We start from the raw sequence: 18784 nt of genomic DNA on the forward strand, positions 1-18784 counted from the left end.
TTTACTATAATTCAATTCTGTTTTTATGTACATTTTTCTCCCCAAAACCGTTTTCTAAAAATAAATAAAAAAATTATCAACATTTTTGACATTATAATAATATAAAAGAAAATGTTCTAAATATTATTTTATACGTTTTTTTTAATAGGATTCCATCTAGTCCATACAAAAAATAAATATTTGTATTCAAACATTTAAATAAATACAAAGATACAATTATTTTTAACAAATCGAAAATATTTTAAATAATTTTGAATATTTAGGGCCAGATTATTATATCGGGAGGTCGGACCACTATCTGTGTTGCGGCAATCAGGAGACCGCCTGACAAGCATTCAGGAATCGGATTGCCCAATTACAATATGACCACCGTGGTGGCAGTCGGAAAGTGCTCATTTAAACTGCGGCTTGTGCTGTGGTCCAGGAAAAGGGTTGCAGCACAAGCCGCCATGTTAAGGAGCACTACATGTGCCCCCAAAGCCTTTTTGCAGTTTGCCCACAAGGGATGGGGGCCAGACCGCCATGAAAAGGCTGTCGGAAAGGAACTTCATTATCCCGATGGCGGTGCCTGCCTTGGCACCACCACCATTCAAGGGATACGATTCTGACTGTCGCCCCGACGGGATCGTAGATCCTGTAGGAGGCAGCGGTGTTCCAACCGATGCTTTTGGTCCCACTGCCTGCATCATAATGTGGTGGTTGGACCAAAGGGCTGTCTGTCGGTGACTCCGCCACTGACGGCCTGTCGGTGGCAGTCCCACTGACATCGTAATGAGGCCCTTAATATTTTATTTTCAAAAAAATATTTAACTATATCTTTCGGCCATTGCACCATTTATGGGAGACTATGGAAAGTTAATTTTCGAGATCCAGGTGTAATGGACCCTTGTGAAGGTGGAAGCAGATGAGGTGTCTAGTTTTGATACAGACCAGACTGCAGCTGCTTTTGATAATGTCCATCACACAAAGTATGGTAATTTTCTGAATTCTTTAATTTTCACTGATAATAGCAGAGTGACGAGATGTGGTCCTGATGAATGCCAAGAACCTTTGAGGTCATTGAAGCAGAAACATGTTGACCTTATAATAGGAAACATCCATATTCCTATTCTCACACTGTTTTTTATCTCTATCCTTTGAAAACACGGAATAAAGTTTTTGTATTCACGTGAGATAATTTTAATTCACACATTTAGATTTTTTTTGCACTCTGCCCCTCACTCCTACCACCATTGGATGATTAAAACACCTCTCGCTCCTCTCCTACGGGAGAGTTGTAGCCCACACTGTGTACCTTGTGGTCGCAATGTGTAAGAGGGAGCCCAATGATGAAGCATGTCACCTCTGGGTGAGTGAGGGTTCTCGTCTTTAAGACATTAATTGTCCCCACATTCAAAACCCTCATATTCCTTTATCTTTTCCGATACTTGTTATGAGTTTATATTATATGGAGTGGTATCGTGAAGTAATTGTCTCCTATATTGTGACCCCCTATGTTAATTTATACTATATCTTATTTCACATTAAGGGGCCGATTCCGATGGCCGGTCGGACAGCTGTCCGTAGCCTTACCGTGCGACCGTCACGTACCCGGAGCCGGTCCGTCCTGTATAGGAAGTACGATGTGCATAACTGCCAAAAACACGACCGACACGTAGGCTGTGAATCAAGCCCCATTCTCCGTCTGAGCCGTAATTCATATAGAGGAACCGTGTCGCCCGGAAACACTAACCATAGCAGTTTCCGGCATGACAAGTATGATGCGTACTGCCTACGCGACAGACGGGTCGTCACGTATGGCACGTCACAGCATCCGGAAAACAAGCATATCTGCTACGATTAGCACCACAAATCAATACATGGCTACGAGACGGACCAGCTTGCAGCGGGTACAAGATGGAGCAACAAGCAGCGTGTACGACACGAACACAACATGAATCCCATTGCGCAGGTCATACCAGTACTCTACATCTATGACCGGATCAGGGACAGACGACGACGTCAGACACCTACCACATAAACAAACGACACGTACCCGCAAAATGGCACACACACACAGGGGATCCATATCCTGGCCACTAACAACAGGCCACCATAGGGGTTGCATGGCCAGCACCCCTGCCACCCCACCCATAGGGACTATGTTGCCCATCACCCCTGCCACCCCCACTCACAGGGCTTATGTTGCCCATCACCCCTGCCACCCACACCCATAGTGCTTATGTTGCCCATCACCCCTGCCACCCACACCCATAGTGCTTATGTTGCCCATCACCCCTGCCACCCACACCCATAGTGCTTATGTTGCCCATCACCCCTGCCACCCCCACTCCAAGGGCTTATGTTGCCCATCACCCCTGCCATCCCCACTCACAGGGGACCTGTTGCCCATCACCCCTGCCACCCCCACTCACAGGGACTATGTTGCCCATCACCCCTGCCACCCCCACCCATAGTGTTTATGTTGCCCATCACCCCTGCCACCCCCACACACAGGGACTATGTTGCCCATCACCCCTGCCACCCCCACTCACAGGGGACCTGTTGCCCATCACCCCTGCCACCCCCACTCACAGGGACTATGTTGCCCATAACCCCTGCCACACCCACTCACAGGGGACCTGTTGCTCATCATTACTGCCACCCCCACCCATAGGGACTATGTTGCCCATCACCCCTGCCACCCCCACCCATAGTGCTTATGTTGCCCTCACCCCTGCCACCCCCACTCACAGGGCTTATGTTGCCCATCACCCCTGCCACCCACACCCATAGTGCTTATGTTGCCCATCACCCCTGCCACCCACACTCACATGGCTTATGTTGCCCATCACCTCTGCCACTCACACCCATAGTGCTTATGTTGCCCATCACCCCTGCCACGCACACCCATAGTGCTTATGTTGCCCATCACCCCTGCCACCCACACCCATAGTGCTTATGTTGCCCATCACCCCTGCCACCCCCACTCACAGGGACTATGTTGCCCATCACCCCTGCCACCCCCACTCACAGGGGACCTGTTGCCCATCACCCCTGCCACCCCCACTCACAGGGGACCTGATGCTCATCACTACTGCCACCCCCACCCATAGGGACTATGTTGCCCATCACCCCTGCCACCCATAGGGCTTATGTTGCCCATCACCCCTGCCACCCCCACTCACAGGGCTTATGTTCCCCATCACCCCTGCCACCCACACCCATAGTGCTTATGTTGCCCATCACCCCTGCCACCCCCACTCACAGGGCTTATGTTGCCCATCGCCCCTGCCACCCACACCCATAGTGCTTATGTTGCCCATCACCCCTGCCACCCACACCCATAGTGCTTATGTTGCCCATCACCCCTGCCACCCACACCCATAGTGCTTATGTTGCCTATCACCCCTGCCACCTCCACTCACAGGGCTTATGTTGCCCATCACCCCTGCCACCCCCACTGACAGGGACTATGTTGCCCATCACCCCTGCCACCCCCACTCACAGGGGACCCGTTGCTCATCACTACTGCCACCCCCACCCATAGGGACTATGTTGCCCATCACCCCTGCCACCCCCACCCATAGTGCTTATGTTGCCCATCACCCCAACACATCCAGCATACGCAAACATCAGGTATGTCCGCAAAATACATCCCCCATGACATCATGACAACAGTGTGTAGTCTGTGACAAATGCCCACAACAGTGATTATGGCTACGAGCATACAATGTAAGTAACAGCACATGTGTGACCAACACATGAGTGTGACATACACAAGGCAAGCATCACCATAGCACTGTGGCAATGTAAAAAGAACACCCCCTCACCGTGTACAGCAGAAGTTAAGTGGGGGCTCACAAAATGCAGCAGATGTCGAGCATTGTGGTGATGGGGACCAACCCCCCCTCAACACAGTGACCAAAAGGTAAGTGTCATCATGGTCAAAGCTGCAAATAACAAACAGCATGTATGATCCCTGCTCCCAACACATCAAACACTTCTGGGGCAAACTAGTGGTTGTGTCCCATACACACAGAGATGTGGTGAGGCTAACAGTGCTCTGAAAACATAACACTCTCAGCCATGTGCACACAAAACACAACACATGGGGGCTGACAATGCACACAGTGTACAATGACACAACAGCAGAAGTGAGCATCACCAAGCATGCACACATCTCGAAAATAGACACACCAATCAAAACAACATGTGTAGACTGTAGGTGTCAGCTCACAAACTCACATTCCATGCCAGCAATGGCACCCAACAACCAGGATGAATGTGCACAATGATGTAAAATGACTCACAGGGACAGCAGGGAAAATCACAGAAACAGCATCCAGACCAAGGCCCACAACAGCAATAACAATGCACTGGTGCAGATGCACAAACAGGCAAACTCACACTGCACATCGGACACAACATGTGTGTGTATGTGTCACAGTATCCCCAGACAACTACACAACACATGAGGGGGGGCTGAACCACAGTGACACAGATGTGGACACAGTGCCATACAAAAGTAAACCATCATTGGGACACCATCAGTGGGCAATCAGGCATTGGGAGATAAGAGGAAGCACAACAGACACATGTGACACAAGCTGGAATGAATACAAACTAACACAGCAAGAGACTGACACACAACACCACTACCTCCAGGGAACAGACAGTGGGGTGACACAAGCATGCATGACACCTCCACTGTGATGACAAAGGCAGATGTCGTACAAACTGGGAAACCCATACATGTGTCCTGTGCCACAAATGTACATCACACATACACAAAAACAAATCACTCAGCATGGCCCCTCATCCATGGACAAACGGGAGCTAGGGGACCATCCATGCAAACATTCACATCAGTCCACCATCAACACCACACACCTGAATTGCAACAATGTGTATCTGAGAAGTCCACATGGACAGGTGACATTGCACATGCACCCATGACAAACACAGGAATGTTGCCAGGAAATAAGGTGCACACAATCAATCAATCAATCAGGACATTTATAAAGCGCACTACTTACCCGTTGGGTCTCAAGGCGCTTAGGGGGGGGGGGGTGCCGTTACTGCTCGAACAGCCAGGTCTTGAGCTTCTTCCTGAAGGAGAGGTGGTCTTGGGTCAGGCGCAGGTCGGCCGGGAGGGAATTCCAGGTCTTGGCGGCCAGGTAGGAGAAGGACCTTCCTCCTGTTGTCGCTCTACGGATGCGTGGACGGTGGCGAGGGCGCGGCTGGCTGAACGGAGGTGGCGTTTGGGAGCGTAGAAGTTGATTCGGTTGTTGAGGTAGCTCGGGCCTTGGTCGTGTAGGGCTTTGTGTGCGTGGGTGAGGAGACGGAAGGTGATTCTTTTGTTGACGGGGAGCCACACATCACACAAGGACTGTTTACAACCCGGGGAATGACAGACACACTGCACAGTATGCGGTACATGGCCATGACCTCAAAGGTCATGTAACCTTCAGAATCCCTGCCACAGGCCCAGGACTATGCAGATGCCAAGGAGGAACACAAGGCACCCATGCTGACACCTGCCAGCATCGCTGCCGTGAACCCGACAAGTGGGAGGAGTCACACACACATAAAAATGTCTCAATCACTGAAAACTACCACCTAGGGACAACTATATGATATTGCGAACAAACAAGTGCCTTGAGGAACCCTGACTGTGTCCCATCTGTGTCTGACAACATCATCACCACTCAGAACTGACAAATCACAATGATGATACACCAATTAACAGTAGTGTGTCATGCCCCCACACATCTGGTAGCCCATTGGAAAAGCAGTGGGATGAACCCAGTACCACTCAGCAAGCATCAACAACAGGAACATATCAAGGGAACCCTGCCTGTGTATGAACAGGAATGTGGACACACACACATGCACATACAACGCACACCATGGGCCCAGGCCATGTCACTGGACAACAAACTAACTTGAGGGGACACAACTCCTGTGGGGGCCCAGCTGTGCCAAACATGTTCACCGCAAGTCCCACTCATGTCTGTAGAACACTTGGTCAGTCAGCCATCAGTTACCACACAATGAAGGCTCTGGTCACAACAGCCTGGGTACGGGAGTCTCCTCTAAGTCAGCTGCACATACCCAAAACATATGTCTAGCAAGTTGCACAGAGGACCCAGTTGCTCCTATTACAGTAATGCCCACACCTGTAGGGCCAGTAGTGATGGTCACGAAGTATGTTGAAGTGACGATTTGGACAATGGTAAGCACATCATATGTGCAGGGGTGCAAGACACAGATGTGGCCATGCCAATGAAATGCTCACAGAGAGATGTACACAAATAGCTGATCCAGACACACCCAGGTAGCTGCAAAGGATGACATGGATACCCACCAGAATAGGATACATATCTCATGGACCACAGGGAGTACCTCACATCAACACATCAGTATGCAACATTATAAACCAAGCATTACAGGTGCAAGGGCATGTAAAACAACATCAACATGATGTACAGCTAAATCAAGTTCACAGGGACAAAGTAAAAAGCTTTATTCAGCATATGAAAAGTGAAACGTCTGTTCCAACAAAAGGCCAATGGCCAGTCCATGTCCAAATGGCAAGAAATGAACTAGAGTCACAAGTTCAGTATATGAAATGCTAAACGTCTGTGCAACCATGAGGCCAATGGCCAGTCCATTTCCAAATGGCAAGGAGTGAACTAGAGTGACAAATTCAGTATATGAAATGCTAAACGTCTGTGCAACCCAAAGGCCAATGGCCAGTCCATGTCCAAATGCCAAGGAGTGAACTAGAGTGACAACTGTCACACCTTGCTTGCCTGCACTGCTAAGGACCGGGGTCATTCCCTCGGAGGGGCATACATGGGGGCAGGCCAGGCACCGCAGGGACAGGATCAGGGTGCAGCAGAAGGAGGCAGTGAAGAGGTGAGGGATGCAGGCGAGACATTTGCAACTGCAGTGGAGCTGACTTAAGTGGTGGGTGCTGTCACAACTGTGGGGCACAAGTCAGATGGGGTGGGTGCCGGCACAACTCCAGTGGGCAGGTCAGATGGAGTGGATTGGCTCACCACTGCAGTGCCCAAGTCAGACGGGGTGGTCGTGGACTCCAAAGCAGTGCCTACATCCATGGGAACGGAATGGGGGACAGGTGAGGTCGGCAGGGCAGGGGGGGAGACACGGTCCCAACATCAGTGGCATCAACTGTCTGACCAGGTGTGGAGGAGCAAGTGCTAGGGGGGGGTGGCCTTAGCATTTTGGGGATGGTGTATCTGTGTGTGGGGGAACCCAGGGCAGGGAGTGGTGGGGGAACCTCTGGAGTGGTGGCCTGGGGGATGGAGGACGGAGACTTTGCCTTGGAGCTGCTTGCTGGCGGGGGGTCTTGCTCTTCTTGCGCCGGGGGGGACTTGCGGGTAGGCGTCTCGGTCTGACTGTGCCTGGGGGAGGGTGTCCGGGTGTGAGGGTCACTCCCTTCTGTGTGTGGGGACTTCCTCTTCCCCTTGTAATCAGGATCTGCTGGGTCAGTGGGGAAGAGGCCAAGGTCACAGAGGAAGAGCTTCTGGGGGGATGGGGTTGCAGGTGAGGCAAGGGAAGGGGGCTGGGATGGAGAGGTCTCGGAGGACTGTGGAGTGGTTGTGGATGACTGTGTGTGTCAGCAAACCAGCCCCTGTGAGTGTGGAATCAGTCCCCTGCGCTTGCTTGTGTGCACGTCTAGCCCTTGGTTTGGGGGTTTCTGTGCTTGGGACAGGTAGTGTGATAGGAATCGTGGGTGGTTCAGGGGTAGGAGGGGTGTGGGACTGTTGGAGGAGGGACACTGCTGCCATCAGGGAAGAGGCCACCGACTAGTTGGTCCTCTGTAGGGCAGACATGCCTGAGGAAATGCCCTCCATGAATGACACCAGTTGTGTCAACAGACCTGTGTGTGCATGGAGGACCTTCAGCATCGACGTCTGCCCAACATGGATCTGTCTAAGTAAGTCCACAGACTCCTCACTCAGGGCAGCAGGGGACACAGGGGCAGGGGGTGCGGTGCCTGGCACAAAGGAGACATGCTCACAAACACGGGAGCCCACAGGGACCTCTGGGATGGGAGCCGATGGGAGGGGGGTGGTGGTGGTGGCGGTGGTGGAGACAGCCTCACTAGCTGGGGTTTGGTGGCTGCTGGCACCCGCCTTCACAGGGGAGTCATCCTCAGAGCTGCTGTGGCCTTCAGCTGGGGGGGATGGTGCTGACGACTCCTCTGTGTGGCTCAACTCGCCCTCCGTGCCACTGGGTCCACCTGACTCCTCTCCGTCTGTCCCTGTAAGGCTCTGTGGCTCCTCCTGGTCCGTGGAGCTGTCCCCTCCTGTGCCGTGGATGTATCTGGATAGGAATAGGAAGAAACAGAACCACATCAGTCTCCTGTACCAACTGCACACACCACAGTAAGTACATCACATCACAGGGCAAGCCCTTGCATCATCAGCTGAACACAGCTCAAAGTACCAACACTGTTTAGGATGAGACAAATGTCATTCTCAACATCAACCATGGCACACATATCCCTCCTTGACTTTCACACATATGTCTGTTGCATGTTGGATGCTAACACACCAATGTGCCAACATGCACCACCCACACATTAGTTGTACATGCAAGTGAACATGTAGGAGTATGTCACTAGACCCACAGCACATCTCTTGCGACTGACTCAGGACAGGTGTCCGGATGAAGGCTCATTTCACATATTTGGGATGCATGCCAGCAACACACACTATGATGTACTCATGTCCTGATGGGCAAGGCCACAATGGGGTGCATGGTGCACACTTGAACTCAACGCAGGCTCACTCATAGCAAGTTCAATGCCATGGTACTGGGATGCCCTGAAAGTCAGTCAACACTGTCTCCTGTCACAGGGGCATGGCATCCAGACAACAACAATATGCACTGACTCACAATCCTAGCTCAGGAGTAAATCTGACTCTGCAGATGACCAGCGCACTTGCCCATCCCATGCAAACAACATATCCAGGACCCAGAAGACCCCACATCATGAAAATCATTCATATGAGTCTCAGCAAACACAAATCCATGTACATTAACACATCACAGTCTGCCATGCATATAACCCAGCTGCATGAGGGACACAGTTGCATACACCATTGTGCGCTGTCAGATGATCACACACCTATATGTCACACAGGTCTTGTCTCCCACAGTCACATTGCAGATGTCATGCTGACCCTCTGAATCATGGACACCCCAGTTGTACGTAGCAACAAGCCACACCCTAATGACACAGAGGCAGACACCTGAGGGCACATGTCACTAAGCACAACCTGCAATTTCATACACAGGAGTGGAATTACAGAGTGTTTCTGAATGCCCTTGAGGGGGTATGACTGGGCAGGACTAAGTGAAACAGTGTTTTGGCCCGGACAGTAGTCAGGTGGCTAAGCAATTGTGACATACTTATATATACATACTCCTGATTCCCAGAAATTGGAGGCCCCTGCTGCATGGTTTTGTTTTGAATAACCCAGAAACATGTTGCGAGTCAGACCAGCAATTGGTACACATCTCAAGGGCACACACAGTTCACATGTCAGATCTCAGGCATTGTGTAAACAATTGAACCACACATGAAACACACAACAGAGTCACGGGAACTGATGCTGGCTGGTACCCGAAACATAGCTGACTGCAGGGACACAGTGCCCTAGTGACACAAGCAACAGACTGTAGGGGCCACACCTGTGGAACAGATGAGGAGGGTGCATCACACAGATGAGTGACCTGATTTTGGGACTACAAGACCTATGTAATGTGGAAGTGTGACCCGGACAAAAGACTGCTATTTGCATGTCAGACATAGTACACAGATCAGGCATGGACTTACCCCCTTCCTGCTGCTGTCTGGCCTTCAGCTGCCTATTCAGGTCCGGGAAGACCACCGCCAGTATCCGGGTCCGGTGTCCGCCCCTCCTGCGTGGAGGTGACAGCTTCAGCTGGACTCTAGCTATCCTCCGGGTCCAGCCCCGAAGGTCCTGCCACCTCTTCTGGCAGTTGCGGATGCAGCACTTGTAGACCCCCACAGAACGAACAGCCCGGGCGATGGTCAGCCAGATTTCCTGCTTCTGGTGGGCATCAACCTGTGAGGATGACAAAGTGAAAAGTACATTAACACACATGCCCCAGATTTGTGCAGCACACAATTGGTTATACATGTCATCATCACAAAGGGAAATAAATTACACTGGTAGTGCAACCATGGGGAATGAAAACTCACATGCATGTCTGACATGTTAACAATGCCTGGATAGTTTAAGCTTGCAATAATGCACTTTAGCAGCAGGAAAACTATTCATTACATGTACCTCCACACTTTGGTGGATGAAAGTAGTCAGTGAGAATGCTTGCCACTGGTGTACACACTGCTAGTACTGCTAGTCAGACAACATGCATAATTAGGAAGGCAGTGGACAGCACACTCACCTGCTCCCCTGGTGTCCCACAGAGCTTTCTCTACTCTGGAAGGAGCCCGTCCAGCAGGGCCTGGTTCTCCTCCTCAGTGAAGGCTGGGGCCCTCTCCAGTGTACGTGCCATAGCAGGAGCCAGAGGATGCATAGACAGCAGCAGTGGTTGCAGGGATGTGGTCCAGTAGCATGTAGTGCAGGCAAGTGAGCTCCCTGGGGGCCAGCCAGCCTTATATCTGTGCTGCAGAGGCAGACTCTGTGCCATGTGTCCCAAGTGATAGGTCCAACACGGTTGCATCCTATAAATCTGGCCAATCCATTCCAAAGTACGACTTGTATATGCCTTCCGTATCGTTCAAATCTTCACCTTCATGGAACACTTGAAATTGCAACATTGTTGTAGGCATCCAACTGAATTTCCAGTGCACAACTCGTACAAGTTTTGAATCCGCATCTGTCTCCATGACAGTCCTGAGCCAATGGGTGCGTCCGGCTCATTCAACTGACTCTACAACGCGTATTTTGAATATACACATGCACCCGTCTCCATACGATTCAATGGCCAAGGCATACGCCTGTCTCGGACCATGCCTGTCCGACGCGTATGCATGATAGTCACCCGCGTCGGAACTCATTGCATTCACTGACAAGGCGTACGCACGGCTCGGTCATGACCCGTGCAATGCGTACGCATTGTCACCCGCGTCAGACCTCTTTGCATTCAATGACAAGGCGTACGAACGGCTCGGTCATGACCCGTGCAATGCGTACGCATTGTCACCCGCGTCGGACCTCATTGCATTCAATGACAAGGCGTGCGCACGGCTCGGTCATGACCCGTGCAATGCGTATGCATTGTCACCCGCGTGGGACCTCATTGCATTCACTGACAAGGCGTACGCACGGCTCGGTCATGACCCGTGCAATGCGTACGCATTGTTACCCGCATCGGACCTCATTGCATTCACTGACAAGGCATACGCACGGCTCGGTCATGACCCGTGCAATGCGTACGCATTGCCACCCGCGTCGGACCTCATTGCATTCAATGACAAGGCGTATGCAAGGCTCGGTCATGACCCGTGCAATACGTACCCATTGTCACCCGCGTCGGACCTCATTAGTGTGACTATTAGACGGATGCAACACACATATACTGGCCATGGACACTTGCACACACCTGCCACACTATAGCATTGGCCACACAGTGTCCCATGGCATGTGAGGCTGCATTCCCTGGGTGTTTGAGGGGGCCACATCTGTTTTTTTTCTGGCACTTTGTGCAGCCACTCCCAGGCTGTTATCTTGTACATGGGGGCAGAGTCCTTTGTGTTTTGTGCACATTTGCACTGTGATGTGCAATTGGACAGTAATGGGCATACAGGCCACAGTGTCAGGTTGGATATGTTTAAGACATGTCACATACACCCTGAGTCCTGGGGGTGATGGCATGTATGTCACAGTGAGACCTATGGAATGGAATGGAAGTACATTTATAGAGCGCAAATTGCTGCCCGGGGGCGTCCAAGCGCTTGAAGATACTAGAGAGGAACCTGATAAGGTGGCTGAGAGGGACTAGTAGGGAAGGTTGAAAAGGAAAGTTTTTAGCTTCTTACGGAATGACGAGAGCTGGAGTTGGCTCTGAGATGCAGAGGGAGAGCATTCCAGGACTTAACAGCGTTATATGTGAACGTCCTGCCGCCTGACCTGGTCTTTTTTATTCTAACGGGTGTCGCCAGGAAAGTTTGGCTAGAGCGGAGGTTTCTGGTGGGTATGTAGTGGGTGACTAGATCGCGGGTGATCATGGGGCCTGTGTCCCAAAAAGACTGATGAGCAATGCACATGGCTTTAAAACGAATTCTTTGACGAATTGGCAACCAGTGCAGTTTAACCAGCCCGGCCCTCACAGATTGACTGCGAGGGAGTTCGAGTAGTAGACGGGCCGCGCAGTTCTGCACTATCTGGAGTCTGCGTAGGGTGTAGTCTGGGGCGCCGAGGTATTACACATTGTTAAAATCCAAGCGGGACTGTATCAGACCCTGAGTGACTACCTGCTTGGCTTCCATTGAGAGGAGAGGCAGGATTTTCTTAAGCATTTTGAGGAGGCCGAAGCAGGTTGCCGAGAGCTTAGTGGCTTGGGTCTTAAATGAAAGGGAACTGTCCAAACAAACCCCAAGGCTTTTGATGTTATCTTTAGGTGCTGGGGGGGGGCCTAGGTCGGAGGGCCACAGGGAATTGAAAAGAAGGGGGTCGGAGGGGCCCAGGAGCATCAGCTCCGTTTTGTCCCCATTCAGTTTAAGGGATGATGAGGACATCCAGTTTTTTACTTCTATTAGGCAGTCTCTAAGTCCGCCTGACATGGGAGGATTGGCTCCCTGTGCCAGTGAGACCACCAGCTGCGTGTCGTCCGCGTAGGAGATGATCTTAATCCCAAATGGGCGGACGACATCGGCTAGTGGCCTCATATAGATGTTGAAAAGGGCGGGACTTAGAGAGGAGCCCTGAGGGACTCCGCACCCCAGAGGTCTGCTGGTGGAGACGGCCTCGCCGTCAAAGACTCGGAAGGATCTATCCTCCAGGAAGGATTTGAACCAGAGCCAGGCTTTGTTCTTAATTCCGACGCTGGACAGACGGTGCAGCAAGGTGTCATGGCTGACCGTGTCGAAGGCTGCGCTGAGGTCGAGGAGGATCACTGCCACTGATCCTCCCTAATCCAGGATTTTTCTGGATTCCTCCGTGACCTTGAGGAGGGCGGTCTCAGTCCCGTGTTTAGGTCTGAAGCCCGTCTGGGTGGCGTCTAACAATTGGGCATTTTCTAAGAAATTTACCAGATGACAGTTGACGTATTTTTCTAAGATTTTGCTCACCCACGGGAGCAGGGAGATGGGCCGGTAATTACTGAGATCTGACGGGTCGAGATTAGGCTTTTTTAATAGTGCGCGAACCATGGCTTGTTTCCATACCGAAGGAACTAAGCCAGAGATGATTGATGCGTTCAGTACATCCCTGATGATTGGCAGTGTGACTAGAGATGCAGACATTAGGATGTCTGGAGGGGCTGGATCTTCTGGAGAACCAGTTTTTACTTTCCGAGCTATGGCTTCCAGAGTGAGGAGATCCAGGAGAGGGAAGTGGTCCAAAATAAAATGAGGCTGAGGGAGGGGAGTGGTTAAGACTGCGTTGGACTGAGCTGGGGAGGGGATATTGCTGGGGAGAAAAGTGGAATAGATGTTATTGACTTTTTGATGAAAGAACTCAGCTACATCATTGCAGTGGGTTGGGGATTTTGTATCGTGCAAACTAGAAGGGGGTTTGGTTAGTGTTTTTACAATCTGGAAGATTTCTTTGGGTTTAGATTTAGCTAAGAGGATTTTGTTGGAGAAATAAGTGGTCTGGGCGAGTTTGACTTCCGCTTTGTATTCGCTGATTGACTCTCGATAACTGATTTTGCTTCCTGATGAGTAGTCTAAACGCCAGCGTCTTTCGTTTTTTCTACACTGGCGTTTCTTGTCCCTGAGAGTCTCCGTATACCAAGGAGCCGTTTTGTGGGAGCGTTTTAGCATGATTTTATTTTTAGGGAGGATTTTTTCAAGAATTTGCGAGATCCAGTCAGCATAGGCCTGGTTGGCTAGGCCTGGGTCCTCATTGTAAAGAGGTAGATTGGAAGCGAGCTTCGAGGACCAGTCGTTGATTGAGAGGCGGGACCAAGCTCGGATGAATTTAGTTGTTAGTCCGCTCGACAGAGGCTTAAATGTGGTCCATGTGAAGGGCACCAAAAAGTGATCTGTCCAGGGGAGCGGGGAAGGTGAGTCGACTATGAAGTTTGAGCAGTTGCTAAAAACCGGGTCCAGTAAGTGACCCTTAACGTGGGTGGGGGATTTGACATATTGGGTGAGTTGTATCGCGGCTAGGTCATCTACCAGTGTGGTGACTACCTGATCCGATACAGAGTCAAAGTGGAGGTTAAGGTCACCTAGCAAAGTGAAGTTGGACGAGGTACTAACGCGTTCTGCAACAATCTGAGGGAGAAGAAGGTGAAAATTGTTAAGGGGACCTGGGGGTCGGTAGATAAGAGTACCGGAGAGGCAGTTGTTCGGCGAAAAATCGATGCTAAAAGCGAGACTCTCACAGTCGGGAATGGTTTCAGGGATGACACGGCATTGAAACTGTTCTTTATGGATAATTGCTAGGCCTCCACCTCTCCCCCTATAGCCCCAATACTGATGTGCACCCACAGTCTGTGTGCATGTTGTGTCTCAGATGTGTCTGATCCCATGTTACCAATGAGTGACAGTCTCCACATCCATGTGGTATATGCATCAACCTTGATGGGGTGTGTGTCTAAGAGACGTACATATAGGGCCGGCATGAACAACAGTGGCCACTACCTGTGGGACTTACGCTTGCCTTGTGGTGTGTACGTGCTACGCCATGTCCATTGCTGTGTTGATGTGGCAATACAGGGACCCTGGGTTTCTGCATGGCAAAGATCTGTGATGCCTGGGAGACATGAGTCCTCATTTGTCACTGGGGTGGGTTTTTTGAACATTGCAGCAGCACATAGGTTGGGTGACACAGCCAGATGATTAGCCCATTGCACTACATGGCACTCATGTGGACATGTGGAATTGAGATGTGAGGTGGTGGTCTTGTAGGTGACATATGTGTCCATGCCCAACAGCACACACCTCAGTACATTGTGTAATGTCATGTACTAGCATGTGATAGTGATCGTGGTCATGGCCACATGGGTGGATGTACTGACAATCTTCCTTTGTGCATCTCTGTACTGCAGGGCACCAGCTGTCCATCGGCCGTTCCCAGACCTTGCAACCATGCAGGAACGCGACAGCATCAGACGGTACTGCTTCACCAGGCCACTGATTGAGGAGTTGGCGGAGCAGTTGGCGCCACACCTGCTACCTGGCCGGACATACTCTACAGCACTGACCCCAGAGGTGAAGGTGATGGCAGCCCTGCACTTCTTTGCTACCGGTACCTTCCAGTACACTGTGGCTACTGCTGGTGGTATGTCGCAAACGAAGTTTAGTCGGGTGCTACGCGATGTCTTGGAAGGGATGTTGCAATTCCTCGACCTGTATATCAAGTTCCCGAGCCAAGATGAATTCCCTGAAATTAAGGATGCCTTTTATACACTGGGGAGGATGCCAAACATCATTGGATCCATTGACGGGACACATGTTGCCCTGATACCACCACAGGCACATGAGCAGGCATACCGGAACAGGAAGCACTACCATTCGATCAATGCTCTGGTGGTCTGTCTTGCTGACATGTTGATCACACATGTGTGTGCACGGTTCCCTGGTTCGGCGCACAATACCTACATTATGAGGAGTAGTCACATTGCAATGCTGATGTCACAGATGCCAGCTCAGCGTGCCTGGCTTGTCGGTGTGTACTGACTGTTTCTCATTGTGTGTGTTTGTCAGTGTTGTATTCCGCACTCCTACATAACTCAGCTACTTGTTCATTTTTGTGTGTGTAGGTGACTCTGGATACCCCAACATGCCATGGTTGCTGACACCCCTCAGGAACCCTGTGACCCCAGCCGAGCTGCGCTACAATGAGGCACATGTTCGGAGCAGGAGGGTGATTGAGTAGACATTCGGCCTCCTGAAAAGCCGCTTTCACTGCCTGGCCAGGACCGGAGGGGCCCTCCCATATGAGCCTGCAAAGGTGTGCAAAATAATACTAGTCTGCTGCATGCTACACAACATGGCGGTGCGGAAGGAGGTGCCTCTCATCCAGGATGAGGATGACGACGGCCAACGTCCGGCTCCTGTGGAGGATCCCAGCCTGGGCCAAGATGCCAATGATGATGAAGATGATGGTGATGTCCGCTCCCAGCTCATCAACAACTTCTTCACCTGAATGTGAGTTTCCAGTGTTGTTATGTGAATGTATGGAGGTAGCCTGGAATGTGTTGAGCCAGCTCTGTTCTGTGTGTCCACTGTTACATAGAATTACCGTGCAACTAGTGTGGAATAAACGTGTTGCTGATATGTAATGAACATGTGCTACGCTTTGTTATGTGCGTTGTCTGTCTTCCCACATCTGAGTGACATCTGCTTACCTCACCTGTGGACTTGTTACCACTGACTGTGCTTGGTGTTGTGTCTGTGCATGCCAATGTGTTTCAGGTCAACATCATTGTGTGTGATGAGTAACATGGCCATGGTGAGTATGTTTTGTGTTGCCAATCCATAGTGGTGTGTCTCCCTCACATGTGTCACATCCCCATGACTCACCTTACGTTGGTCACATTGTTGCAGTATTTGGCATGTACTGTGTTGTGTAGCAGATCGACTTCGCCCTGAACATGACAAGTTGGAATCACAACAGAGGCAAGTATGGTGTACTGGTGAGTTTATTTACAAACATGTTTGAGTGAAGTGCACAGGATGGTGGGTGCTGTACAGTGGTTTGGGAATCCAAAGTTCACATTGGAGTTGGAAGTGCTGGTAGATGAAATGTCCAGAGTAAAGTCCACAGTCGTCTGCTACATTGGCCCAACATGAACCCTCCATGTCATGTGGGCGAGTTGTGTGCGATTGAACAAGGTGAACAGGTTGCGCACAAAGAACATTGTCCAGAACAGGTTTAGAGGCCCTGGGGGATGTGCTGGGACATCTGCCTCTCACATGTCCTTCTTCGGACGATCCCTCTTCTTCCGGGGGGGGGGGGGGATCCTCATGTGCAGGCCTCTGCAGTGCAGGGGACTCTCCGCCAGAGTCCTCCTCCCTCCCTGTGGCGCTGGCAGATGGTGTTGCGACAGATGTTGTGGGCACACAGGGGGGTGGGGACAGGTTGGTGTTGATCTGGCGGAGGCATTGTAGTATGTCCCGATGCACCGCAGGAAGGGCATCCCACTTTGCCTCCATGCGGGCATGGTGGGCGACCTGCTCATGTTGCATGTCCTTGAGGATCCTCACTACCTGGCCAAATCCTCCGGTGCTATCCTGGTACGCATCTAAGATGCATGCCAGTTGGGGGTCATCATGCAGTCCAGACCCCTCTGCAAGGCGCGCCCTGTGCCTCCCACCCCTCCCAGCACCCCTCTCCACACGGGCAGGACCAGCGGCGGTACACACAGGTGACACTGGAACCCCTTGGGTGGTGTTGCTGGTGGTGTTGGCTGTAGCTTCCGGGGGGTCCTGTGTCCCTGTGCTGTGGGTGTTGATTGTCCTTGGTCTGTCCGTGTTGGCGGGGGTGCCCTGTCGGTGTCTAGATGCTGGAGGCGTGGGTACAGGGGGGGCAGATGTTGCTGCTGCTGGTGCTGCATGAAGGCTCACACCGGAGGGGCCAGGTTGGTCGTCGTCATCCGAAGAGGACAGTGAGAGAGTCAGACCAGAGAGCTCAGTGTCCACCAGAGTCTGGGACTGGGTATCCTCATCATTTGGCACTGGGTGCCCAGCACAACATGTGTTTGGAAGAGACACATAATGTGATATATGTTTCTACATGCATCGTTAGTTCACAAACATGACATTTTCTACTGTTCAAACAGATGCCTGCCTGTACACTGCTTTTTCCCAGCTTGTCACAGACAGAGTTTGATCTTGTTTTGGCCATTTGCCAGCATGGCCTTGTGCTCCCCACAACAGAGCCCAGTGTCAGACATCTTGTCAGTCCCTTCCCACTCCCTGTGAGGCGATTATGGTTCAGTTTGATCTTTCTGTGCCATGTGGGTGGGTGTAGGTTGTCTGTCACTGCGAGTCCCATCTTGGCAACACCCCCCTTCCCAGCATACCCATGCTTCCTCACTCTTGACTCTGCTTCCCTGTGAGGGGGTGTGACATCAATGGCAAGATGGCTGACTGTGAAATCTTGGTGTTTGTTTGGCTGCCAGTCCCAGCATCGCCTTGTGCTCCCCACAACAGAGCCCAGTGTCAGACATCTTGTCAGTCCCTTCCCACTGCCTGTAAGGCGAGTATGGTTCAGTTTGATCTTTCTGTGCCATGTGGGTGGATGTAGGTTGTCTGTGACTGCGAGTCCCATCATACTCTTGGCTATACCCCCCTTCCCAGCATACCCATGCTTCCTCCCTCTTGACTCTGCTTCCCTGTGAGGGGGTGTGACATCAATGGCAAGATGGCTGTCTGTGAAATCCTAGTGTTTGTTTGGATACAAGTCCCAAGTGAGCCCCTGTGCTTCACACAGCAGCACCCAGTACGGGGTATCTTTTGCTGATATTTCAATAAGGTGTGTGCCAATGCATTGTACCCGGTGAGTTGTGTGGAGTTTGTGTTGGGGGGGGTGTCTCCCCATGCTGATTTGTATGGTCAGGGCTGTCAGTCCTCCTTTCCATCATGAAACGTGCTTCCATT

Source organism: Triturus cristatus, chromosome 2_2 (genome assembly GCF_964204655.1).
Source record: "Triturus cristatus chromosome 2_2, aTriCri1.1, whole genome shotgun sequence".
In the NCBI taxonomy this organism is placed as follows: Eukaryota; Metazoa; Chordata; class Amphibia; order Caudata; family Salamandridae; genus Triturus; species Triturus cristatus.